The sequence below is a fragment of the Saimiri boliviensis genome, chromosome 18 (genome assembly GCF_048565385.1).
Source record: "Saimiri boliviensis isolate mSaiBol1 chromosome 18, mSaiBol1.pri, whole genome shotgun sequence".
NCBI classification, from domain to species: domain Eukaryota; kingdom Metazoa; phylum Chordata; class Mammalia; order Primates; family Cebidae; genus Saimiri; species Saimiri boliviensis.
Genome location: NC_133466.1, coordinates 7,126,209 through 7,138,181, shown reverse-complemented (window position 1 = coordinate 7,138,181; position 11,973 = coordinate 7,126,209).

The following is an 11,973-nucleotide window of genomic DNA, read 5'->3' as shown; positions in this document are numbered from 1 at the left end:
ATACCAGCCAAATGCCCAAGTCAGAATAATTTACCGGTTATTCTCTCAGATAAAAATGGTGTTCATGAATAGATAGTTTAGCTTGTAACTCAAATACACAACTGCATTTCCTTAAGAAAAATCACCATATTTCAGTATGTATGCAGACAAGTTCTTCATGGGTACTGATTACACAGGAATTAAAAAGATATGTGTTCCATTAGTAAAATTAGTTTTTACTGCTTCATCAAGAACATTTTTGAGGCTGGGTGTGGTGGCTATCCCTGTAATCCCAACACTTTGGGAGGCTGAGGTGGGCAGGTCACCTGAGGTCAGGAGTTTGATACCACCCTGGCCAACATGGCAAAACTGTCTCTACTAAAAATACAAAAATTAGCCAGATGCAGTGGCATGTGCATGTAGTTCCAGCTACTCAGGAGGCTGAGGCAGAAGAATTGCTTGAACCTGGGAGGTGGAGGTTGCAGTGAGCCGAGATCACACCATTGTACTCTAGCCTGGGTGACAGAGCGAGACTCTGTCCAAAAAAAAAAGAAAAAAAAAAAAAAGAACATTCTTGAGTGAAACTGATATTTTTCTTTCTTTTTTTCTGCAAGTGCACGGTGGTGGTGGAGAGTGCAGTGACTGTCAGTACAGTTTAGTGCAGCTGTTCTGGTTCACATGGTTCTGGTTCAGCACCACATCACAAAATCACCTGTGCTTTTGTACCATCACAGCAAATGTCAAAAAGTCAAGCATGGATTTGTATCCTTGTAAAAATAGTCTTAACAGTGAGGATCCTTCTGAAAGGTTCTCAGAGACCTCAGAGTCTGTGGGCCACATTTTGAGAATTGTTCTAGAAAGAAGAGAGGCTCGCTCAGAGCAAAAGTGGTGGACCTCAGGAGGATGGAGCAAAGGTAAGGAAAATTAGCCTTTGACTTCTCAAGTCCAGTGTCCTTTCTTCCAATCTTCTGACTTTTTCACAGCCAGGTAAGCAGGAAGCATTTCTTTTGCAAAAAGAATTGTCTAGTCTGCATGATAAAGAAAAGTTCCTTCACAAAGGGTGAAGTGGATACTCTCAAAACTCTTTTCCTGCCTTCCTTCTTTGTTCTTTTCCATGTTCCCATCCAATTCCAAACCTGTTTTAGGAAACAAAAAAATGTATATTTTGCCACATTTTATTTTTGAGAGACCGTCATCAGGTCGGTCTGTCAGGCACTGTTTGTGGCCTTGGGCATGCAATTTAATCACTTTCTGCCTCAGTTTCCCCTCCATAAATCCAGGTCATTGGTGGCTGTGGGTGGGGTAGATCTATTGGAAGTGTGGGATTGTGTGAAGTCAGTAACCCGGGGTGGGTGTGCTATTTGAGCAGAGCACTCCAAGGAAAATATGTTTGAGCCAGAGGGTCTGCAAAGAAAATATGGTTCCTGGATAATCATGTCTCCATTTTCATAAGAAGAAACCCAAGTGCAGAGCTCAGTGATGAAACAAGTACTAAACTGAACCAAGACTCAAACCCTGGTCTTTTGTTTTCTGGTGCTATTCTCTGGCCACAACAACCCTGTCGTGTTTGGTTGAAGTCATTATAAACGCTGCCCCAGATGCTACCTAGGGGCTCCTCCAAGTTTCCAGTTCCTCCTTCCACACACCAGAGGCCACAGCTCTTGATTTGAATTTTATTCGAAATGATCCAGGAACCTCCTACTTACAGAACACACACAGCACTCATGGTACAGAAGCTGGTGGCAGCTAATTGAATTTGAACAAATGCAAGAATCTGATAATCTGGGCCAGATGTTAATCTGTCTTTTCTGTAAGAGCAAAACAGAAGGGTGAGTCTTGAAGCAGTGCAGGGGAAACCCCTTATTATGCAACTCTTTTGTAACTCCTGGGTGGAGTTTGGACATGTGATTTCTGCTTGAAATCTAACATTAGGGGAAGGACCATTTTTGGTCATAGCCAAGGTGATGACATCTTGGCAACTGGAACTGACATGGCTTTTGTTCCACGTGCTATGAGTAACCGCCCCCTCCCCACTTCTCAAAGTCATGTTCAGATGGCAAAACTGCCCAGGATTACCACATCTGACTCTCTCTAGCTGTTTCTGAGTCTATGGCTTCATACTCTCCAGACATAGACCTGGGACTCAGCATGCATATGTGTGTCTGAGTGGCACAAGGTCAGAAACGCAGATCCAGGAAAGCCTGTGGTCTGGAGGAAAGAGGTTTGGTTGAAGGACAGAAAGTGGAAGTGGGAGCGAATGAAGAACAGTAAGCAAAAAAATGAGCTCTTAAGCAAAAAAAGATTGCTTATCTGCTATAGCCCATCTCCTTGTAAAGCTCATGATGAGAAACACCTTTACGATTTGATGGTAAACTCCACCCAATTTGGTGCTGGAAGAGGTTATTTTTCATTTCAGTCAAAGCATGTAATTAGTTAATTGGGAAATATGGCACCGTTTTCAAAGCTCACTTTCATCTGTCATCTCATTTACACCCTGTGACCCTGGAAGATTGGTTTTACTATGCCCATTTTACAGATGTGGAAACTGAGGCTCAGAGAGGTGAACCCCCTATCCTGATGCATCACTAATCCCTGATTCCCTGTGCCTGAGATGCAGACTGTAGCTTTGGAATAGGGGAGGACTCAGAGGGCTAGAGCCCAGCTGAGTGGCCAGACGTTCCCTCAGACCAGTCATCCCCAAACTTTTTACACAGGGGGCCAGCTCACTGTCCCTCAGACCGTTGGCGGGCCGCCACATACTGTGCTCCTCTCACTGACCACCAATGAAAGAGATGCCCCTTCCTGAAGTGCGGCGGGGGGCCGGATAAATGGCCTCAGGGGGCCGCATGTGGCCTGTGGGCCGTACTTTGGGGATGCCTGCCTCAGAAGGTACCCTCCTTTGGCTTCCTCATGACCCTGGTAGTTGTGAACAGTGCTGCAGGTGCTCCTTGCCTTCCCATCCTCTGGATGAAGCTCATCCTAAAGAATTAGCGTCTTTTTTCTAATTCTCAGGTCCTCAGCAATCAGACTTGTATTCTGGGTCAAATTTGCATACCTTGGGACTTCTGTCTTCTCAAGTTATGTACAGGTCCCAAAGCAAATCCCAATCACGTTTCAATGTCAGCCTATGGGAATCTAAAGATAACTGGAAGCCAGGCTGCTCACACTTTCTGGAAGCCACTTTCTAGGGAAGGAGCCCAGGAAAAAAGGCAACAGCCTGGGAGGCTCCCTAGAAGAGAATCTTGGAGCCCAGCCCTTCAACTATGTCTGTGGCTAGAGCCAAAATGACCGATTGCTCCTGATTGCTGCATGTCAGCAATTGCATCACAACAAGAGGCCATCACCCTACCCAACACTGTGATAGGGGCCGGGGTCACTCGTGCTTAAGTGTCTCTCTAAATCAGCCCTGCAATTGGGATTGAGACAGTTCAGGATCCCAAGAACACACATGCACACACACAACCCACTTGCATGTATATGTGTGCGGGTCACACATCCAGATACATGCATAGACATACGTAGACACACGTGTGTGTGCACACATGCATTTATATGCACACACATGCACCCTCATACACTAACTCACATGTGCATGTGTGCCCTCATAAACCACTCCTTTGGCTTGCTTCACCTTGTCTGTCTCTGCTCTTCCTAGTAGTCACCATTTCCCCTGCCCTGTCTCCTGTATCAATTCCCCAGAACTACCTACTATAACAAAGTGCCACAAATTGGGTGGTTTAAAGCAGCAGAAATGTGTCCTCTCACAGTTCTGGAAGCTAGAAATCCAAGATCATGGTGTCTATAAGATTGGCTTCTTTTGAGTGCAGCGAGGAGAGGGTTGGCTCCAACCCTCTCACCCCTTGGCTGGTAGATGATCATCTCCTTCCTGTATCTCTTCGTGTCACTTTCCCTCTATGCCCGTCTCTGTGTCCAAATTTCCCCTTTCTATAAGGACACCAGTCATATTGCATTAGGGCCAGCTCTAATTATCTCATTTTAACTCAATTGCCTCTGTAAATAACCCACCTCCAAAGACAATGTCATTCTGACGTTCTGGGGGTTAGGACCTCAACGTATTAGAGGCCACACAATACAGCTCATATACACCTCAACACTAAATAAGTTATACGGTAGTTCTGTTTTTACTTCTTGGAAATCTTCATCCTGCTTTTTGTAGTGGCTGCACTAATTTTCACTCCCATCAATAGTATGCCCCTTTTCCCTGCATTTCAATTTGCGTTTCTCTCATGATTAGTGATGCAGAGCTGCTTTTTTCATACACCTGTTGGCCATTTGTGTGTCTTCTTTTGAGAAATGTCTATTCCTGTCTTTTACCCACTTTTTAATGGGATTATTTTGTTGTTGTTGTTTTTACTGATGACTTGCTTGAGGTTTTTGCATATTCTGGATATTAGCTCCTTGTCCAAATGAATAGTTGGCAGATATTTTCTCCCATTCAAAAGGGCATCTCTTCCCTTTTTAGATTGTTTTCTTTGCTGTGCAGAAGCTCTTTAGTTTAATATAGTCTCATTTGTCTATTTTTGTTTTTGTTGCCTGTGTTTTTTGGGTCTTAGCCATAACTTTTTTGCCTAGCCCAATGTCCTGAAGTGTTTTTGCTATGTTTTCTTCTATCGATTTATGGTTTCAGGTCTTATGCTCAAGTTTTTAATTCACCTTGGGTTGATTTTTGTACATAGTGAGAGATAAGAGTTCAGTTTCATGCATCTATATGTGAATAACTAATTTTCCCAGCACCATTTACTAAAGAAGGTGTCCTTTTTCCATTGTATGCTTTTCATGCTTTTGTGGAAAATCAGTTGGCTGCAAGTATATGGATTTATTTCTTGGTTGTCTATTCCATTGGACTATGTGTCTATTTTTATACCAATACCATGCTGTTTGGGTTACCATAGCCTTGTAATGTATTTTAAAGTCAGATACTGTGATGCCTCCAGCTTTTTGCTTTTTTCTCAGAATTGCTTTTGCCATTCAGATCTCATTTTGTTTCATTCAAATTTTATACTTTTTTTTTCTATTTCTGTGGAAAAAAATGATGTTGGTATTTTGATAGGGATTTCATTGAATCTGTAGATTGCTTTGAACAGTCTGATCATTTTGATAATACTAATTCTTTCAATCCATGAGCATGGGATGTCTTTCCATTTGTTTGTGTTCTCTGCCACTTTTTTCATTAGTGTATTATTATTTGTATAGTAAGCAGAGCAAAGTCAGAAACCTAGCTGGCTCCCCTCTCCCAGTCCAGCTGATTGTCCTGGTTACCAAGCACTTGTTTGCATTAGAGACAGAACACTGCAGGGTTCTAAGTGGCCAATTGTAGGAAAGCAGAGGGAGAGCCACGGAGGGGCTGCTGCTCCCCCAAAATGTCTCTCTAGTCACTCTGAAGCTGCTGGGGGCTGCCCAACTGGTGATGGCTTGAGAGAAGCCCTGGGGGTCCCTGGGCATCCCTGGGAGGTCCTGAGTTGTGCTACTCTAGTGATCTTAATCATCAGGAGATGACACATTTCATGACAGAGGAAAACAAGTGAGCAAAACACTTTGTTTCCATCAGGATGTCCATGTAGAAGGCAGCCAGAACACGTAGAAGGACGGCAGTCAAGACCCAGGCCAAGGAAGCCCTCAAGTCACCTTGATGAAGGCCAGATCTTGAATGTTATAATCCCTCTGCTTGCCAACCATTAATACAAATCTGAGCAGGTCTTCCCTGCGGGACACAGGAGGCTTTCTGGAAAAAGCATGGAAAAACAAGCCCCCTAAATGTTCCCAAGTCACTGATGTAGGACACATCTTAAAAGGATCAAAGAAAGATGGAGAAAAACTTCAGAAGAAAATAACAGGTGGTTTGAATGAAAACACTCATTTTGCAGAAAGTCCAGAGGTGTTCCACCAAGAAATTGCAAGATGGAAGCAGAGAGTACAGGGAAGAAAGGAGGAGAAAGAAAAGCTGGAACTTTTGAATGCACAAATAAAACGGTCATGAAAGATCTCATGAGCCAATTAAAATCTATGGCTGAAAACTTGCTGGACACCATGTGCTTAGGAGATTTCCCCAGAGACCACAGTGACGAGAACTAGAAAGCAGAGCTAAAGAGGAAAGCAGAAAATGAAGACCGTCTCCCCCAGCCCCCGCCCACCCATCTATCAGTCAGAAGGTGATCTGAAGAGTGTGCTGGGTGATGGTGAGTTAAATGTGTTCTATGAAAGTCAAGAAAAATCAAGAAATATCCAGACAATTGTGGGAAGAAAATGCCATGAATGAAGAGCTCACAGGAGAAATCAAATGCCTCCAAACTGAGAAAGTATCTTTGCAGTTTGAAAATTCCCAGCTTGGGCCAGGTGCAGTGGCTAATGCCTGTAATCCTAGCATTTTGGAAGGCCGAGGTGGGCTGATTACCTGAGGTTGGGAGTTCGAGACCAGCCTAAGCAACGTGGTAAAACCCCGTCTCTACTAAAAATACAAAAAATTAGCCCGTCATGGTGGCATGCACCTGTAATTCCAGCTACTTAGAAAGCAGAGGCAGGAGAATAGCTTGAATCCAGGAAGAAGAGGCTGCAGTGAGCAGAGATCATGCCACTACACTCCAGCCTGGGCAACAGAGCAAGACTCCATCTTAACAACAACAACAACAATAACAAAAATTGTGGGATCCAGAACCTGTAGCTGAAGCTTCAAATCCTGCTTGAATCACAGCAAGAGAACACAGTGCAACCTCGGAGAAGATCACCCGAGGAGGAAACAGACAGCTTCGAGATGAAGAAACTTCCCAGCATGTTCAGAAACACGAACGTGCACAGCAGATTCGAAGCTTCTACAAGGAGATGGCCAAAGACATTGGCAAAGAATTGGAGAGAACCACTTCCTTCTGTTAGAAGGAGATTCTAGCCTGTGAGGGAAAAGCTCAGGAAAGCTGGAGGGCAGTTCTGTCCACTGAGAGAAAGCCCCAGGAGCTAAGAAAAGAAGATGGTTTCAGCAGGCAGATGCTGGCTGATGTGGAGTTCCAAGTTCCAGTCTTTCCCTGGGAGTTCCTTTGCGTCTGCTTCTCCAAGCACAGGCGAGAGAGGCCCAGAAGTACCAGGGGTCCCCTGGGTCATCAGGTCCCCAGCAAGGAGGAGGGAGGTGCTATGAGCTCAGGGACCCAGGACAGCAAGTGTCACTCAGCTCTCCCAGCAGCAGGACCCTGAATGCACAGGACCACAGCAGGACACAGTAGCCTGGGCTGTCTCTTTAAAGTCATCTTGATTTAGCTCCTCTTAGTTTAGCTAATGTTACTTGACGATGCCACAGTTTTCATTTCTTGAAGTTTGGTATAACATTATAATTTTATGTTAGTATTTTTAAATACAGATCTATCAATATAATTCTCATATATACAATTCCTCATCACTGGACCCTTTAGATTACATGATATGAGTGTCACATTTTTATTCAATATCTCCTTTTAAGTTTGAGATGGGTGGAGGCGTTTAAAACAATAAAGTTTATTTCTGTATGCCGTAAGCTGTTTTCATACATCTATACAGGTAATAATATTTACCTGAATGATTTTAATTGTTTTGAAAAAACAACACAAAAAAATTAAAAACAACATGCCATTCAAACCACCTAACATTTGTATTAGTTTAGTCCTACATTTACTGACTAATTTGGAGCAGTCAATATTTTACAACTATTTGTTTCTTGTTTTGTATTTTTGTAACCGTTGCTGTTTTAAGACAATGTTGTTTAAACATTTCTAAACCATATAATCAACAAAAAGATTTCCATTGATGGCAAACCCATTCTCTGTTACACACACACACACACACACACACACACACACACACACCCCCAATGCTGATAGAAGGGGCTTTCAGTTGTTAGGTCAGTACCTGAAGAAAACATAGAATTAAGAGAGGCATAAACTGTTTTTTAAATATTTATATATGTAAAGGAAAAAAATGTGTAGTACACAATTTGTACATACAGGAAAGACACTTAAATTATCTACACGCTAAAGGAGAGTTGCCTGATTATCAGACAAGGTTCCAAAAAGAAACAATTCATCCTAAGGGTGCAGATGAAGAGCCTCTGATGAAGGACAGTTTTGTGGGCCGTCATAGTTTCCTGTGTAGAGATAAAGGCTTGGACAAGAAATAATGAGGCTCCCAGGGGCTAGCACTTGAGGGAAGGTAGTCTCACCTCTGAGCCCGAAGGGAGGAGGATGTGTTGTTATCTGAGCCCAGTGACGAACTGTCATGGGATCTGGAGAAGCTAGAGCTAGATGAGCTTACTAATGTGGCCAGGGCTCAATCTCCAACTGTCTCTGCAGCAGCTGGGGAGGGTGGGAACGGCAGGGCCGGCTCTCTGGAGGAGGGAAGGTGGTCTCTGAGCTGAACACTGACAGATGAGTAGGACCTATCTCCAATGCTTTCAACACATAAAGGGGTAAATGAATCACTTGGAGACCTTTCACTAAGCAGGTTCGGATTCATCAGGTCTTGAAGCAAGAGCTGAGACCCTGGGTTGCTCCCAGGTGATGCCTATGGAAGGGTGAGATGTGGAACACCAAGCATCCTTAGATAATTGTACGGCAATATCCATGAAAGTTGGAGGGACAGGAGCATTTCCAGCAGACAGTACAGCCCAGGCAAAGACACAAGGGCACAAACAGCCTGGTCTGCACGAGTTGCGCCATGCCACTGGGGTTCTGCAGCCGAGCATCAGGCAGAGAGGACAGGACCCTGAGAACCAGCGCGTAGCTTGTGCAGGGTGTCTTGCCAATTATCCTCGGAAACACTCATATCTGCCGCGGGTGAGTCTTGTCTTCAGGATACCACCCATCTCAGAAGAGCATGAGGAAGCATGGGCTGAAGGTCTCCATTGGAGAAGCCACCAAGAAGGGTATGCTTGGCCTCCAGAATCACGTGTGGGTCAACAACTCCCTGCTCTCCCGGTTGCTCAGCCCAGATGCCTGGAAATCCCTCCTGACTCCTCTACATCCATCCATCAGGTACTCTCATAAATTCCACCCTGCAAAGCCCCTCTCCTCTCTTCTGTCCATCTCAACTACCACCATCCTGCAAGCCACCATCACCTCTTCCCAGGCACTCTGTTCCTTAGGTAATCACCTCCCTTAGTAGGCCCCCACTTCACTATTACTTCCTCTAATTCATGACTGCACATGGCCAGAGTGGACCTTTTGCCAAAGACCTGAGCATGCTCCGTGTGAAGCCAGGCTGGCCTGCGCGCGGTGAGTCTGCAGCAGCCCTTGGGCTTGGTTGCTGTCTCCTACCTCGGGTCATGAACAGCAAAGGTGAGCACACATCCCCGAGTGCCCTGGACGGGACTGGCTGGGGCCAACGTGTTATTCACAGCTCCCTTTCACTCTTAAAATTGCTTCAGTTCCGACAATAAATTATACGATCGCACAATGAATGGGTCACTTGAGTTCAAACTTTTCAAAGAGAACTGCATCGTTTTTAAAATATAGAAGCTCACAAGAAAATCGACAACATGAGTCAAATCAGACTCTAAATACAGCCGTGGACAAAGAAACGCCACCGCTTTGCCAAGTTAACCCATGTGGGACCATCACACTTTTGGTTAAGACAATTCTACATTCCTAAAGGCCAAATAGAAGCCACCTCCATCTTGTGAAGTTCCTAATAAGAGCTGAATGAGTTGTGGGTATACAGTGAAGGCCCCCCTAATTTATTATGGACCTGAAGACGTAAGGCTTGAAAATCCTTTCACAAGAGTCCATTCTAAGGTTCATATGATGCAACTTTCTTGTGAATTATAGACAAATGATTCATCTGTTTGACTCAGATCCAAGGACATTTTTGTGGTGAAGTAAGACACTGAGTCTCAAGATATAATGCAAAGATACGGAGTTGCTATGCCAGGAAAAGAACTATAGAAAGAGCAGCTAGGAAGACAATGGAGTAAGTCAACACACCTCTCTGGGAGCCTCTGATTCCATTGCTCTTGGGTGGGCCCTGGATGTCTGTATTTTCTCCAAGTTCCATTCATGAGTCTAATGTTTGGCAAAGCTGGGGAGCCGCTGCAATAAGGCATGATCTTGAGAGTTGTGGCCCAGAGAGAAACATGTGTCTGCCTCTGACTCAGCACAAGGGGCTCCCACTTCTCACGTCTCGTGACTGCATGGTATACAATGTGGTCAGCCTGGCCTTTCATGTCTGCTCTCTGTCCTCCACCCTGCGGGGTACTGCTGACCTGTGGGGTTCAAACAGGTTCCTGGTTCCTACGCCTTACTTCTTTTGGGTTTAGCCCATGGGGATTTCCAGACGGAGACTGGAGGTTCACTCTTCTGCCTCACTTCACCCCCCTTTTTTTTTTTTTTTTTTTTTTTTTTTTTTAGACAGGGTCTCACTTTATCGCCCAGGCTGGAGTGCCATGGCATGACCTGCAAACTCCACCTCTTGGGTTCAAGTTATTCTCCTGCCTCAGTCTCCTGAGTTGCTGAGACTATAGGCATGTGGTACCACATCTGACTAATTTTTTTTTAGCATATTTTTAGTGCAGACAGGATTTTACCATGTTGGCCAGGCTGGTCTTGAACTCCTGACCTAAAGATCTGCCCACCTTGGCCTCCCAAAGTGCTAAGATGACAGGTGTGAACCACCATGTTCTCCTACCTCCCTTTTGACAAACTGGACTTGAGCTGGCTCTGTCTGTGGGCCTGAAGCCCTGCTCTTCTCAAGTGGCTAATACTTGTAATTCCAGCACTTTGGGAGTCCAAGGTGGGTGGATCACAAGGTCAGGAGTTCAAGACTAGTCTGGCCAACATAGCGAAACCCAGTCCCTACTAAAAATACAAAAAACAAATTAGTTGCGTTTGGTGGTGTGCACCTGTAATCTCAACTTCCTGGGAGGCTGAGGCAGAAATATCATGTGAACCAGGGAGGTGGAGGTTGCAGTGAGCCCAGATCGCACCATTGCACTCCAGCCCAAGTGACAGTGCAAGATTCCATCTCAAAAAAAGAAAAAAAAAAAAAAGGCTGACTCTCCATGGTTCTTCTTGTGGTTCCTCTAACTAGTCCCTCTCTTTGTCCCTTGAGGCTTAGAAGATGCTGAAGCTGGACTGCAGGAAGCCCCAGGTTGCTGCCGGTATTCATTATCTGTAATAAAATTACAGGTGTAATTTCTATAAGAAATGTCCACACATGTATTCACTTAAAACAACACATCTTACGTTTCTGAAAGACAACAGTCCAGAAATAAGTACCACTGGGCTAATGTCAAGGGCTAGTGCCCTCTGGAGCTCTTAGAGTCAGCCTGCCCTCCCAGGCTTAGAGCCCCTTCCACCATCCTGAAAGCCAGCAACGTGGCATCTCCAGCTCTCTCTCTGCCCACCCTCCGCCTTCATCATCGCCTCTCTGACTGTGAGACTCCTGCTTCCCTCTTTCAAGGGCCCCTGTGATTACATGGGTGATCCATGAGAGTCTGCCCGTCTTCAGAGCCTCCACACCCTGCAAAGTCCCTTTTCTCATGTAAGGCAGCATGTTCCAGGTTCTGAGGAACAGGAGGCAGACCTCTTGGAGGCCATTATTGCATGTACCACACCTCGCTTTCTACTTCGCAGTTTCCTACATCCACACCTTTGTGAACAGCCCCTTGGTGCATGAACCCTCCTCAAAGTCACTTATTTCCAGGATTGTTTTCTCCCTAACTCTGGGCACCATCCCTAGCACTTATCTCTAAAACGTATTGAAAAGATAGACTCATTTAGGATTTACGGAACAGCTTTCCGGCTGGCTCATTTTGCTGATAATTTAGAGATGCCCAGTGGAAATATCAAAATACAAATAAGGACGTTGGTGGTTTCCATGAAGTGAAACTGTCTGATCACACAACAAGAAAATCCTATCTCCACAGAGATTACCCACTTTTGAATCACTCTGTCAAGGCGTTGGCCCAATGCTGCCCTCATTATAACAAGGCGATGACTGCAACAGTCTTGTTCATTCAAGAGC